We start from the raw sequence: 11,947 nt of genomic DNA, 5'->3' as shown, positions 1-11,947 counted from the left end.
CAGGCCCCTCCTTGCCCTCCCCCTTCACCTTCGCCCCTCTCCCAGCCCAACACTGCCCTTCCCTTTTTAAAAAAGTTGCATTAGTTCTTTACAAGTGAGCAAGAACAGAACCAAACGTTTCACATCTGCTCTGGGAGTTCACGGATTAGCATGAAAATGAGTAACCAGTATTTCAATGATACACAGTCCAGTGGATGAGAAAGGGGGCTCCAGTCTGGTATCAGAGAGCTCCCCGGCTCTTGCCAGATGTCCTAGGCTTGGGACACAAAGCCATGAACCCAGGGTTTTAACAAATCACCTTTCTCTGCGGCTAATCACTCAAGAAAAGGTTTTGTTGAGGGCTAGAGAGGGTCAGGCTGGTATTTCCCCAGTGATCTGCAGCCTTGCCCAACCCCTCCAGCCTTGGCCCTTCAAGGCTTTCTAAAGAGACCTCTTATTTCTTTCCTCTAAATGCAGGGCTCTGAGGGCAAAAGCTGTATGCCAGTGAGTCCTGAAGGCACAAGGGCAGCAGGGGGCTCATTAATCAATCGTGGCAATGTTGCTGGTCTATCGCTCACCCTCCTTCTCTGAACAATCAAGACTTAAGAAGAATGCAATAGCTCCGTGGGCATGTACAAGGTCAGGCTTAGTGGCAAGAAGGTTCCGGTGTCATCACCGTTGGGAAAATCTGGCACTCTCTGCAGGAAGCTCCACCAGTTGTTGGAGCATGCATCTCAGATGGTTGTCTTTCAGGAGCACACCTTCTCTGTGCAGCCCCGGCCTAGGGCATCAGAACTCCCATAAGCTCCGCCATATGTATTTCTCACACCCCCTCCATGGGGCTCTGAGCTACAGAAAGTCTCCTTGTTTCCAGGTAGATGAAGTTTAGACAGAGGTTCCTGGTGTTTTACACGGTTTTCATTTCCCAGGCCACTACTACTGTTTTTGATTTTCATCTTGTAAGAATGGTGTGTCCCATCATCCAATCTGTCCGAGACTTAGGGTGCTTGGTGTAGGTTTTTATATGAGAACACTCAGGACAAGCAGGGACAAGCTGGTCACCTTAGCTGAGAATCAAAGCCAGTGTTCTAAGTGCTGAGCTCAGCTATGGACATGTCTATCTGTCATGATGCTTCTGCTCACCGTGGACCAAGATCAGGGATGAGCAGGGGAGACTACAAAGCATCCCTAAGTCTAGCATGGTCCAGTGGCGCAGGTGAAGAAAGGGTTCAAACAAGGCAGAACAAACGCCCAGGATCCACAAGCTTATGGGATGCAGGATATACATCAGGAAGGGCTAGTCAGTCCCACTGTGGGTTTCAAGAAGTACTCGTAAGAAACGTCCGCAGATGTCTCAGCAAAGCCACTTTGAAGAATTCAAAGACTTGTACTTGGAATCTTGTATCACAGGAAGTGATGTCATCTGACAACACCAGGGGGTGAGGTAGGTGGAAGGATTTGGTCCCTAAGATAAAGAGAAAAGGGTTGGTACTTATAAAAGAAGATGCTAACACTTGCATAGCATATAACGTGTTTGAAAATATTTGTTAAAATATAGGAAGAAGTTAAGGAGAATATTCATTTCAAGATTTATTTCAAAATCACGTGACATGTGTGTGAGTGGGCCTTCATCTGAGTCAGGTGTCAAAGGTTTAGAACAGGGGTGCATCCTTTGGAGCTGAAGTTAACAGGCTAGTGTGTGCCACTGATGTAAATGCTAAAAATAGAACAGGTGGTCCTCTGGAAAAGCACCCAGTGCCCTTAAGCACTGCACCAGCTCTTCAGCCACCTTTGGGAAAGATAGAAATCTAATAATATTATGTAGAAGGAACATAAGTTGGGTACAAATAACAGAAAAAAATTAACTCAAATTTTGTTCTTTTATTTGCTGTGAAACATTAGCCAAGTTCCTTAAGACAGCTATCTCAAAAAAAAAAAAAACACCAAAAAACAAAAACAAAACAAAACAAAACAAACAAACAAAAAACATTTTGAAGGTTATAGCAGCATATGCCATGTGCATCCCAAACTACATGGTATGCAGTAGGTGCTCCATAAACGTTGAGAAACAATTTAATACAGAAAAAAAGGGTGGGCTTTTTGTTTCAAATCAATCTCCAATTCTACTGGCTATATGCCATTTTGAATGCATGAGTTAAGCCTCCAGTGTGAAAGGAGTTAAACTACGTTTGTTTCTTGGAGGACGTGTTTACAAAGTTAAATGGCTTTCATACTTAAAGTGCTTAGTACCTGGTTGGAGACCATCCCATTTTCACATTAGCCTGGCATTTGAACTTGTGCCATCCTCTACCAGGCCATTTGTCTGAAAATGTCTTTTGGGGATCTCTAACTTGACACCTGGTAATGAACGCCAAACACTGCCAAGAAGGTTGACCATCTGGGAAAGGTAGGCTCAAGAGCACTGCAGATAGCTTTTCTTCTCTCTGACCATAAATCCCATGCATGGTGAAGAATGCTTCCATCCCAGCTTCCCTGGGATATTCTTCCACTGTGCACACTTCCCACTGGTCCCCACCCACATCTGTGAGGTCGTGGAATAGAAGCAGGAGTCCTATGTGCAGAATGGGACCTGTGCAGGATTTCACCTCTGGCCTGTGTACAGGTTTTGGTGTCCTTCAGGCAACAGACACTGGAAATAGTCATGGAGTCAGCCATTGGGGCCAGAACCTGAGGCTAAGCCACTTCTGTTTCATGCTTCAATTGAATCTTGCCCTGGGTGCTCCTCACCATAGTCTTGTGAGTCACTTGTGGCAGGTGACTTCAGGATATGGATCATATTAAAGTGTGGGATATAGAGTGTCGCTAGCTGGTGTGGCACAGTGACAAAGCTCAGCAACCCCCCCTCCCCCCCCCGTTTTCAAACTTGCACACCAAACTCACTCTTCGAAGTCGCTTTACTCTCTGCTTCCTCCTCTGCTAGGCAGAAATGTTCATCTATGCATGGAGCTCTATGGTACAGTCTCATCAGACCCTCTAGGCTCATCAGATTGTTCCTTCATGTAAAGCTGGGGTAGTGTTGACACTGTGAGCATGTTGTGTTAATTAGCTGTCCCGGTGACAAAATAGCCTGAGATCTGATAAGGAGGGAAGGTTTATTTTGGCACGTAGCATTGGAAATTTCAGTTCATAGCCTGTGTGACTTTGGACTCTGTGGAGAGTTGTAATCTGATGTGATGAGAAGCCCAGTTGCTTTCCTCCTGCAGTCTAGCAAGCAGAGAGAAAGGTCCAGGATCTCAATACCCCCACCAAAGTTCTACCTCCAGTGGCCTAACTTCTTTCTACGAATCCCCACATATGAAAGGTCCCTTCGCCTCCCCACAGTGTGAAACAGCCTGAACTGTTGCCACTAGGTGGGAGATGCCATCCTCTCCCCAAGGAGTGGATCCATTCATGCTCATGTTAACATATCTGTGCTTGCTTGATTTCCCCACATCCAGACTGGGTCTCTGTAAATGGGTTGAGTGGAGTATGCCCATACAACACTGGCCAAGATAATGCCTAAACTATCATGCCATTTCCCATAACCCCAAATTACCCCAGTGAGAAGATGAGAGGAAAGCACGCTGGAATGGAAGCTATATCCAAAGAAGCCAGGCAGGAGCTGAGTTTGACTTCAGGCCATGCAGGCAAAGGCACAGAGATGTACCTCTGGAGGTGGTGGAATCGGGCTAGAGATGAATGAAGCCACTGGCCTAGACTTACTGTCCGGAGTTAGTCAGCAAGCCCAGCTACTCCAAGAGGACTTCCTGCTGCAGTGATCCTGGAAGAAGAAAAGAAGAAGAGGTGGGGGCTTAAGAGCTGATATCTTAGCAGCAGTTGCCTAACAACCATTTTCCCCTTGGGTTTGTAAATCCTCGCTGGAGGATGAAGCCTCTGGAGTCTCAGTGGTGATGTCTATGGGCCGGCCTCTGCATCTTGTTTAAGATGATGGTAGTGAGAAAATCATCTTTGGCCAGCTGATCCAATTTCCAGTTCAATGTAGAGAAAGCAGCTGCAGGGAGGGGAAAACAGAACGGGCTGTTCAGTGTCCCTGCTGCGGCATCGCAAGCAGATGGCAGCTCCAGCCCTGCTGTGGTAGCGACAACTTGACAAGTGTGGAGCCCCGGTGTACCCAGGGCTCTCTTAGTGCTGTAAATCAGGATATAAGCAGCTCGTGGGCCCTGCAGACTGAACAAGGAGCAGCCCCATCACCCAGCCAATTGCCCCTGAGCACAGGAAGTGAAAGAAAAGGCAGGTCATATCCAGAGTAGAGCCATGAGGAAGAGCCCAGGCTGGCTGCCGTAGGCTGCTCCGAAGCTGCAGTCAGGACTCGAGTGCTGTGTGGCATTAGTGGATTGGGACTTGAAGCAGAATTAATTGCCTCCAAATTGTATCTTTCCTCCCAGCCATTCATTAGTTTGCTATGGCAAAAGGATAATGACACGTCATGAAATATAGCTAGAAAGTCAAGCCTTGTGCCTTGTTCACTGCAGCCTTGGAAGAACAGAAGGAAAGTCAGATTGTCAACTGATAGAATTTCCTCCCCACTCCCACCCTGGGCTAGAATGTACATTATAAATGTTAGGTCAACACAGCTGCCCTACAAACAAACAAACAAACAAACAAACAAACAAACAAACAAACCCCACCTCATTTGCTATCAAATAATAAAGTTTCAGAAGCATCCAAATGAAATCCTATAAAGAGAAATATTTACTTAAAACTATAGCTGGAGAGATAATCTCATGTTTGGTTTGGCTACAGCTAGTTTACAAATAAGAGCCCTTTCTGGCTGAAGATCACTGGTCCAGATGACTGGGGACAACGGAGGAGGCACTGCTGCACATCTCTCCTTTAAGGGTCACACCAGAGGCTTTGAAAGTTTGTGGGGGAAAGCCAGGTCCACGGTGCGGATTCCAACAGATGCCCTTGGCACATGATACCAGGGCAACATTTGAGGAAGCTATTTCAGGGAAGCCCATGGAGGATGCTACATTTCTGGCATGAGCAGCAATGGGAAGATGAGGTGTTTCTGTCTCAGCAACTGTAACCTGTAGCCTAGCAAAAATGATTATATTCTGAAAAGACTCTTGTGGCTGCACCCCAGCTTTCAGATTACTGAAATGACCTTCAAACCGTCAAACAAAAAGATGAAGTCTTCCCAGAAATCTCTGGCCTGGAGGAAAAGGCTGGAGCCCCGGGAAGGAAGCCTGTCTCTGAGGAGATTTCACTTTATTCTGACAACTTGTCCATCCACCTTGCAGAGGACACTGGAGCCCAGAAAGTGGTAACTCAGTGATGGGTGGGGTGGAGATGATTAGTGATGAGCAGTTTTATTCCTCTCTGTCTAAACCCAAACCTCGTGTCCCAGTGATGGACTTGGGAACAGGCATGACTCTTGGCCTCTTTTCTTCTTCACAGCCTTACAGAAATCTCCCTCTTCTGTGTCTCACTATTATTTTATCTCTAGTTTTTCTTTTTTTTAAAAAAAAGGATTTATTCATTTATTTTAATATTTATTTATTTATTTATTTATTTATTTATTTATTTATTTAATGTATATGAGTACACTGTAGCTGTCTTCTTGCACACCCGAAGAAGGCATTGGATCCCATTACAGATGGTTGTGAGCCACCATGTGGCCACTGGGAATTGAACTCAGGACCTCTAGAAGAGCAGCCAGTGCTGCAAATATTGAGCCATCTCTCCAGCCCACTTTATGATTGGGATCTTTCCCTCACTTTCTATCCTTCTCCTTCCTCCCTTCCTCCCCTCTTTCTGTCTGTCTTCTTTCCCTCTCTTCCTCTCTCATCTTCCTGTGTGTAGCTTCTGTATACTCTTGTGCATGTGTATGAAGGCTAGAGGAGGATGGGAAATAGCCTGCTCTCTAATTCCCTAGAAACCTCATTTGAGACTGATTCCTTTCTCCTTCTTGAACCTAGAACTAGGCTGACAGCCAGAAATGTCCAGGGATTCTCCTATCATCGCTTCATGTCATCCTCACACATACACAGTCCACAGCATGAGGTCACACAATATTATTCTCAGGTTGTTTATTGTTGTTGTTGTTGTTGTTGTTGTTGTTTGTGGATGCTGAAGATTCCCTCTTAGGATTTCATGCTTGCCCAGTAGTCAGTCTTGTCCACTAAGCCTTCTCCTCAGTTCCTACTCTGTCCACTAGTTTGTCTATTTAAATACCCTATTGAGGACATGTGGTCCAGCATACTCTGACTCAACCTACGCTGGTAACTCTGACATCTAATAGAACAGAAACACTTCAGGATGAAAGGCACCAGCTGAAAATAACCAACCAGTAGAGTCAAGACTCCATTAGTAAGATTAAACTTCTATAACAAAAAGGCCATAGACTAGGTAGTTTAATCAGTAGATGTTTTCTTTTTTCATAGTTCTGGAAGCTGAGGATCAAAAATTAAAGTATTGGTATATGGTTGGACTTTAATGAGAAAGTTTCTGGCTGTAGATAGCTGCCTTCTTATTCACTCCTATGGGGGTATTACCCTGGTCCGTGTGCATGGAAGTCATGATCACTTAGGATCTAAGTCTAAGTCTCTCCTTATAAAGATGTTCACCCTACCAGAGCCAGGGTATACACTTGTGGTATTATTTAGTATGAATTACCTCCTGTGGTGATTTGAATGAGAATGGCCCCACTAGGCTCATGTTTGAATACTTGGTCCCCAATTGTTGGAACTATTTGGGAACGAATTTAGGAATGGCAGATTAAGAGAAGAGACATGGGCTTGTTGGAGGAGCTATGTCACCGAGAGTGGGTTTTAAGGTTTTGAAAGAGCCATGCCAGTTCTAATACACTCTGTCCACTGCTGGCTGATCAAGGTCTGAGCGCATAGCTCTTCCCTCTATCACGCTTTTGCTCCTTCACCATAGACTCTAAGCCTCTGGAACCATAGCCTGAGATGCTGTCTTTTATATTTTTTTAACTTTATTTTTAAAAAAACAAAGATAAAAGAACAAATTTTAAGCATTTTTGCATAAATGTATACGAATACATTTTTGTCAGTGCTTGGCTTTTTTTTTTTTTTTTAAGGTTTGATATTCTGCATTAAAGTCTTACTAGTTACAATGAGCAAAAAGTACATGTGAAACAGGATGTAACCCAGAATTAGTAAAAGTATTCTTGGTGTGTAAGGATTGAGTAAAATGTTTTTTTTTTTTTTCTTAAACTTCACACAGTCTGTGAGTTGTTTCTGGGGTAGGCCGAGCTTTCTGGGGTTAGTATCACATTATCAGTGACTGCATATTATATCTGTTCTTTTGTGACTGGGTTATCTCACTCAGGATGATATTCTCTAGATGCAACAATTTTCTTAAGAATTTTGTTAAGTCATTGTTTCTGATAGCTGAGTAGTACTCCATTATGTAAATGTACCACAATTTTTGTATCCATTCATCTACTGAAGGACATATGGGTTCTTTCCAGCTTCTGGCTATTATAAATAGAGCTGCTATGAACATTGTGGTGCAATGTGGTCTTTGTTTTATATTGGAGTGTCTCTGGGGTATATGCCCAGAAGTGGAATAGCTGGATCTTCAGGTAGTACTATGTTTAATTTTCTGAGAAATCGCCAGACTGATTTCCAGAGTGGTTGTATCTGTTTACAACCCCACCAACAGTGGAGAAGTGTTCCTCTTTCTCCACATCCTCGCCAGCATCTGCTGTCATCTGAGTTTTGAATCTTGGCCAATCTGACTGGTGTGAGGTGGAATCTCAGGGTTGTTTTGATTTGCATTTCCCTTATGGCTAAGGATGTCTAGCACTTCCTTAGATGTTTCTCAGCTATTCGATATTCCTCAATTGAGAATATTTTGTTTAGCTCTGTACCCCATTTTTAATAGGGTTATTTGATTCTCTGGTGTCTTGCTTTTTGAGTTCTTTGTATACCTTGGTTATTAAGCTTCTATCTGATGTGGAGTTGGTAAAGATCTTTTCCCATTCTGTTGGCTGCCGTTTTGTTTTCTTGACAGTGTCCTTAGCCTTACAGAAACTTTGCAATCTCATTAAGTCCCATTTGTTAATCTTTGACCTTAGAGCACGAGCCATTGGTGTTTGGTTCAGAAAATTTTCTCCTGTGCCTATGTGTTCTAAGGTTTTCCCTACTTTCTCATCTAATAGTTTCAGTGTATCTGGTTTAGGGTGGAGATCTTTGATCCACTTACACTTGAGCTTTGTACAAGGAGATAAGAAAGGGTCCATTTTCATTCTTTTGCATGCTGAGTGCCGGTTGGACCAACACCATTTGTTGAATAGGCTGTCCTTTTTCCATTGAATGTTTATGGCTCCTTTGTCAGAAATCAGGTGACCATATACGTGAGGGCTCATTTCTGGGACTTCTATTCTATTTTATTGATCCACCTGCCTATTTCTGTACCAGTACCATGCAGTTTCCAGCACAATTGTCTTGTAATATAGCTTGAGATCAGGAATAGTGATTCCCGCAGATGTTTTCTTGTTGTTGAGAATGGATTTCGCTATTCTAGGTCTTTTGTTATTCCAGATGAAATTGCACATTGCTCTTTCCAACTCAATGAAAAACTGGGTTGGAATTTTGATGGGGATTGCATTGAATCTGTAGATTGCTTTTTGTAAAATGGCCATTTTTAGAATGTTGATCCTTCCAATTCATGAGCATGGGAGATCTTTCCATTTTCTGAGATCTTCCTCGATTTCCTTTTTTAGAGGTTGGAAGTTCTTGTCATACAGATCCTTCACTTGCTTAGTTAGAGTCATACCAAGGTATTTCAAAGTTTTTGTGACTATTATGAATGGTATCTTTTCCCTAATTTCTGTCTCCACATGTTTGTCCTTTGAATATAGGAAGGCTACTGATTTCTTTGAATTAATTTTATATCCAGCCACTTTGCTGAACTTGTTTATCAGCTGTAGGAGTTCTCTGGTGAAATTTGTGGGGTCACTTAAGTACACTATCATGTCATCTGCAGAAAGTGATGTTTTTACTTCTTCCTTTCTGATTTGTATATCTTTGATTTCCTTTTGCTATCTAATTGTTCCAGACAGGACTTCTAGTACTATGTTGAATAGGTAGGGGGAGAGTGGGCAGCCTTGTCGAGTCCCTGATTTTAGTGGGATTGCTTCAAGTTTCTCAGCGTTAAGTTTGATGGTGGTTGTTGGTTTGCTGTATATTGCTTTTATTATGTTTAGGTATGTGCCTTGGATTCCTGTTCTTTCCAAGACTTTTAGCATGAAGGGGTGTTGAATTTTGTCAAATGTTTTCTCAGCATCTAGTGAGATGACCTTGTGATTTTGTTCTTTGAGTTTGTTTATATGGTGGATTACATTGATGGATTTCTGTATTTTAAACCATCCCTGCATCCCAGGAATGAAGCCTACTTGGTCATGGTGAATGATCATTTTAATGTGTTCTTGGACTCGGTTTGCAAGGATTTTGTTGAGTATTTTTGCATCAATGTTCATAAGTGAGATTGGTCTGAAGTTCTCTTTCCTTGTAGGATCTTTGTGTGGTTTAGGAACAAGGGTTATTGTAGCCTCAAAAATGAGTTAGGTAGTATTCCATCTGATTCTATGTTGTGGAATAGTTTGGAGAGTATTGGTATTATTTCGGCAGTAAATGTCTGATAAAATTCTGCACTGAACCCATCTGGACCTGGGATTTTTTTGGTTGGGAGGCTTTTGATGACTGTCTCTATTTCTTTAGGTGTTATGGGATTATTTAGATGGTTTACCTGTCCTGGTTTAACTTTAGGATCTTGTATCTGTCTAGAAATTCATCCATTTCTTCCAAATTTTCCAACTTTGTGGAGTATAGGCTTTTGTAGTAGAATCTGATGATTTCTTGAATTTCCTCAGTTTCAGTTGTTATTTCTCCACTTTCCTTTCTGATTTTGTTAATTTGGATACTCTCTCTTTGCCCTCTAGTTAGTCTGGCTAAGGGTTTATCAATCCTGTTAATTTTCTCAAAGAACCAGCTCTTGGTTTTGTTGATTCTTTCAATGGTTCTTTTTGTTTCTATTTGGTCTATTTCTGCCCTAAGTTTGATTATTTCTTGCCGTCTACTCCTCTTGAGTGTATCTGCTTCCTTTTGTTCTAGAGCTTTCAATTGTGCTGTCAGGTTGCTAGTATATGCTCTCTCCAGTTTCTTAACAGAAGCACTCAGAACTATGAGTTTTCCTCTCAGTACTGTTTTCATTGCATCCCATAGGTTTGGGTATGTCGTGTTTTCGTTTTCATTGAATTCTAGAAAATCCTTAATTTCTTTCTTTATTTCTTCTTTGACCCTCCTATCATTTAATAGAGCATTGTTTAGTTTCCATTTGTATATGGGCTTTTTTTGTCTTTGTTGTTATTAAAGATCAGCCTTAGCCCGTGGTGTTATGAAAGGATGCATGGAAGTATTTCAATCTTCTTATATCGATTGAGGCTCATTCGGTGTCCAATTATGTGGTCAATTTTCGAGGTGCTGAGAAGAAGGTGTATTCTTTTCTTTTAGGATGATATGTTTTGTACATATCTATTAATTCCAGTTGGTGCATAGTCTCTGTTAGTTTTACAATGTCTTTGTTCAGTTTCTGTTTCCATGATCTGTCCATTGGTGACAGTTGGGTATTAAAGTCTCCCACTATTATTGTGTGGGGTGAGATGTATTTTTTGAGCTTTAGTACAGTTTCTTTTATGAATGTGGGTGCTTTTGTATTTGGAGCATATATGTTAAGGATAGAGAGTTCCTCCTGACAGATTTCCCCTGTAATGAGTAAAAAGTGTCCTTCCTTATCTTTTTTGATAACTTTTGGTTGGAAATTTACTTTATTAGATATTAGAATAGCCACTCCAGCTTGCATCTTGGGGATGTTTGCTTGGAAGTTTTTTTCCCAACCTTTTACTCTGAGATAGTATCTGTCTTTGTCTCTTATATGAGTTTCCTGTATGCAGCAAAATGCTGGATTTTTTTTATGTATCCAGTCTGATAGCCTATGTCTTTTTATTGGGGAGATGAGTCCATTTATGTTAATAGATATCAAGGAATAGTGGTTGCTGTTTCCTGCTATTATTGCTTTTGTAGGTTGAATTGTGTCTGTGTCTCTTTCTTCTTTTGGTTTTCTTGCTTAGGAGTTTTTTTGTTTTTACTAGGTCATAGTACCCCTCATTGTATTGGGTTTTCCACCTATAATTAATTGTAGTGCTGGGTTTGTGGTCAGATATTGTGTAAATTTAGATTTGTCTTGGAATATCTTCATCTCTCCATCTATGGTGATTGATAGTTTTGCTGGGTATAGCAGCTTGGGCTGGCGCTTGTGCTCTCTTAAGGTCTGTATGATGTCTGTCCAGGCTCTTCTAGCTTTCATAGTCTCTGTTGAGAAATTGGGTGTGATTCTGATTGGTCTGCCTTTATATGTTACCTGACCTTTTTCCCTTACTGCTTTTAGTATTTTTTCTTTGCTTTGGGCACTTGGTGTTTTGAATATTATGTGTCGGGAGGAATTTCTTTTCTGGTCCAACCTATTTGGAGTTCTGAAGGCTTCTTTTATGCTCATGGTCATCTCATTCTTAAGGGTAGGAAAGTTTTCTTCTACAATTTTGTTGAAGATATTTACTGTGCCTCTTAGTTGATATTCTTCTCCTTCTTCTATTCCTATTATCCTTAGGTTTGGTCTTCTCATTGTGTCCTGGATCTCCTGGACATTTTGGGCTAGGAGATTTTTGGTTTTTGCATCTTCTCTGACTGTTTTGTCTATGTTTTCAATGTTGTCTTCAGCTCCCGAGATTCTCTCTTCCATCTTTTGTAGTCTGTTGGAAATGCTTGCCTCTGTAACTTCTGATTTCTTTTTTAAGATTTCTACTTCTATGATTGTCACTTTTAATGTTTCTTTATTGTGTCTATTTCTGTTTTAAACTCCTTCTTCCATTCCTTCATCTCTTTGGTTCTCTTTTCTTCTTGTTGAGTGTTTTTCTTGT

This window comes from Micromys minutus, assembly GCF_963924665.1.
Source record: "Micromys minutus genome assembly, chromosome: 10".
Lineage (NCBI taxonomy): Eukaryota > Metazoa > Chordata > Mammalia > Rodentia > Muridae > Micromys > Micromys minutus.
Note: the sequence above shows the minus strand (reverse complement) of the source record.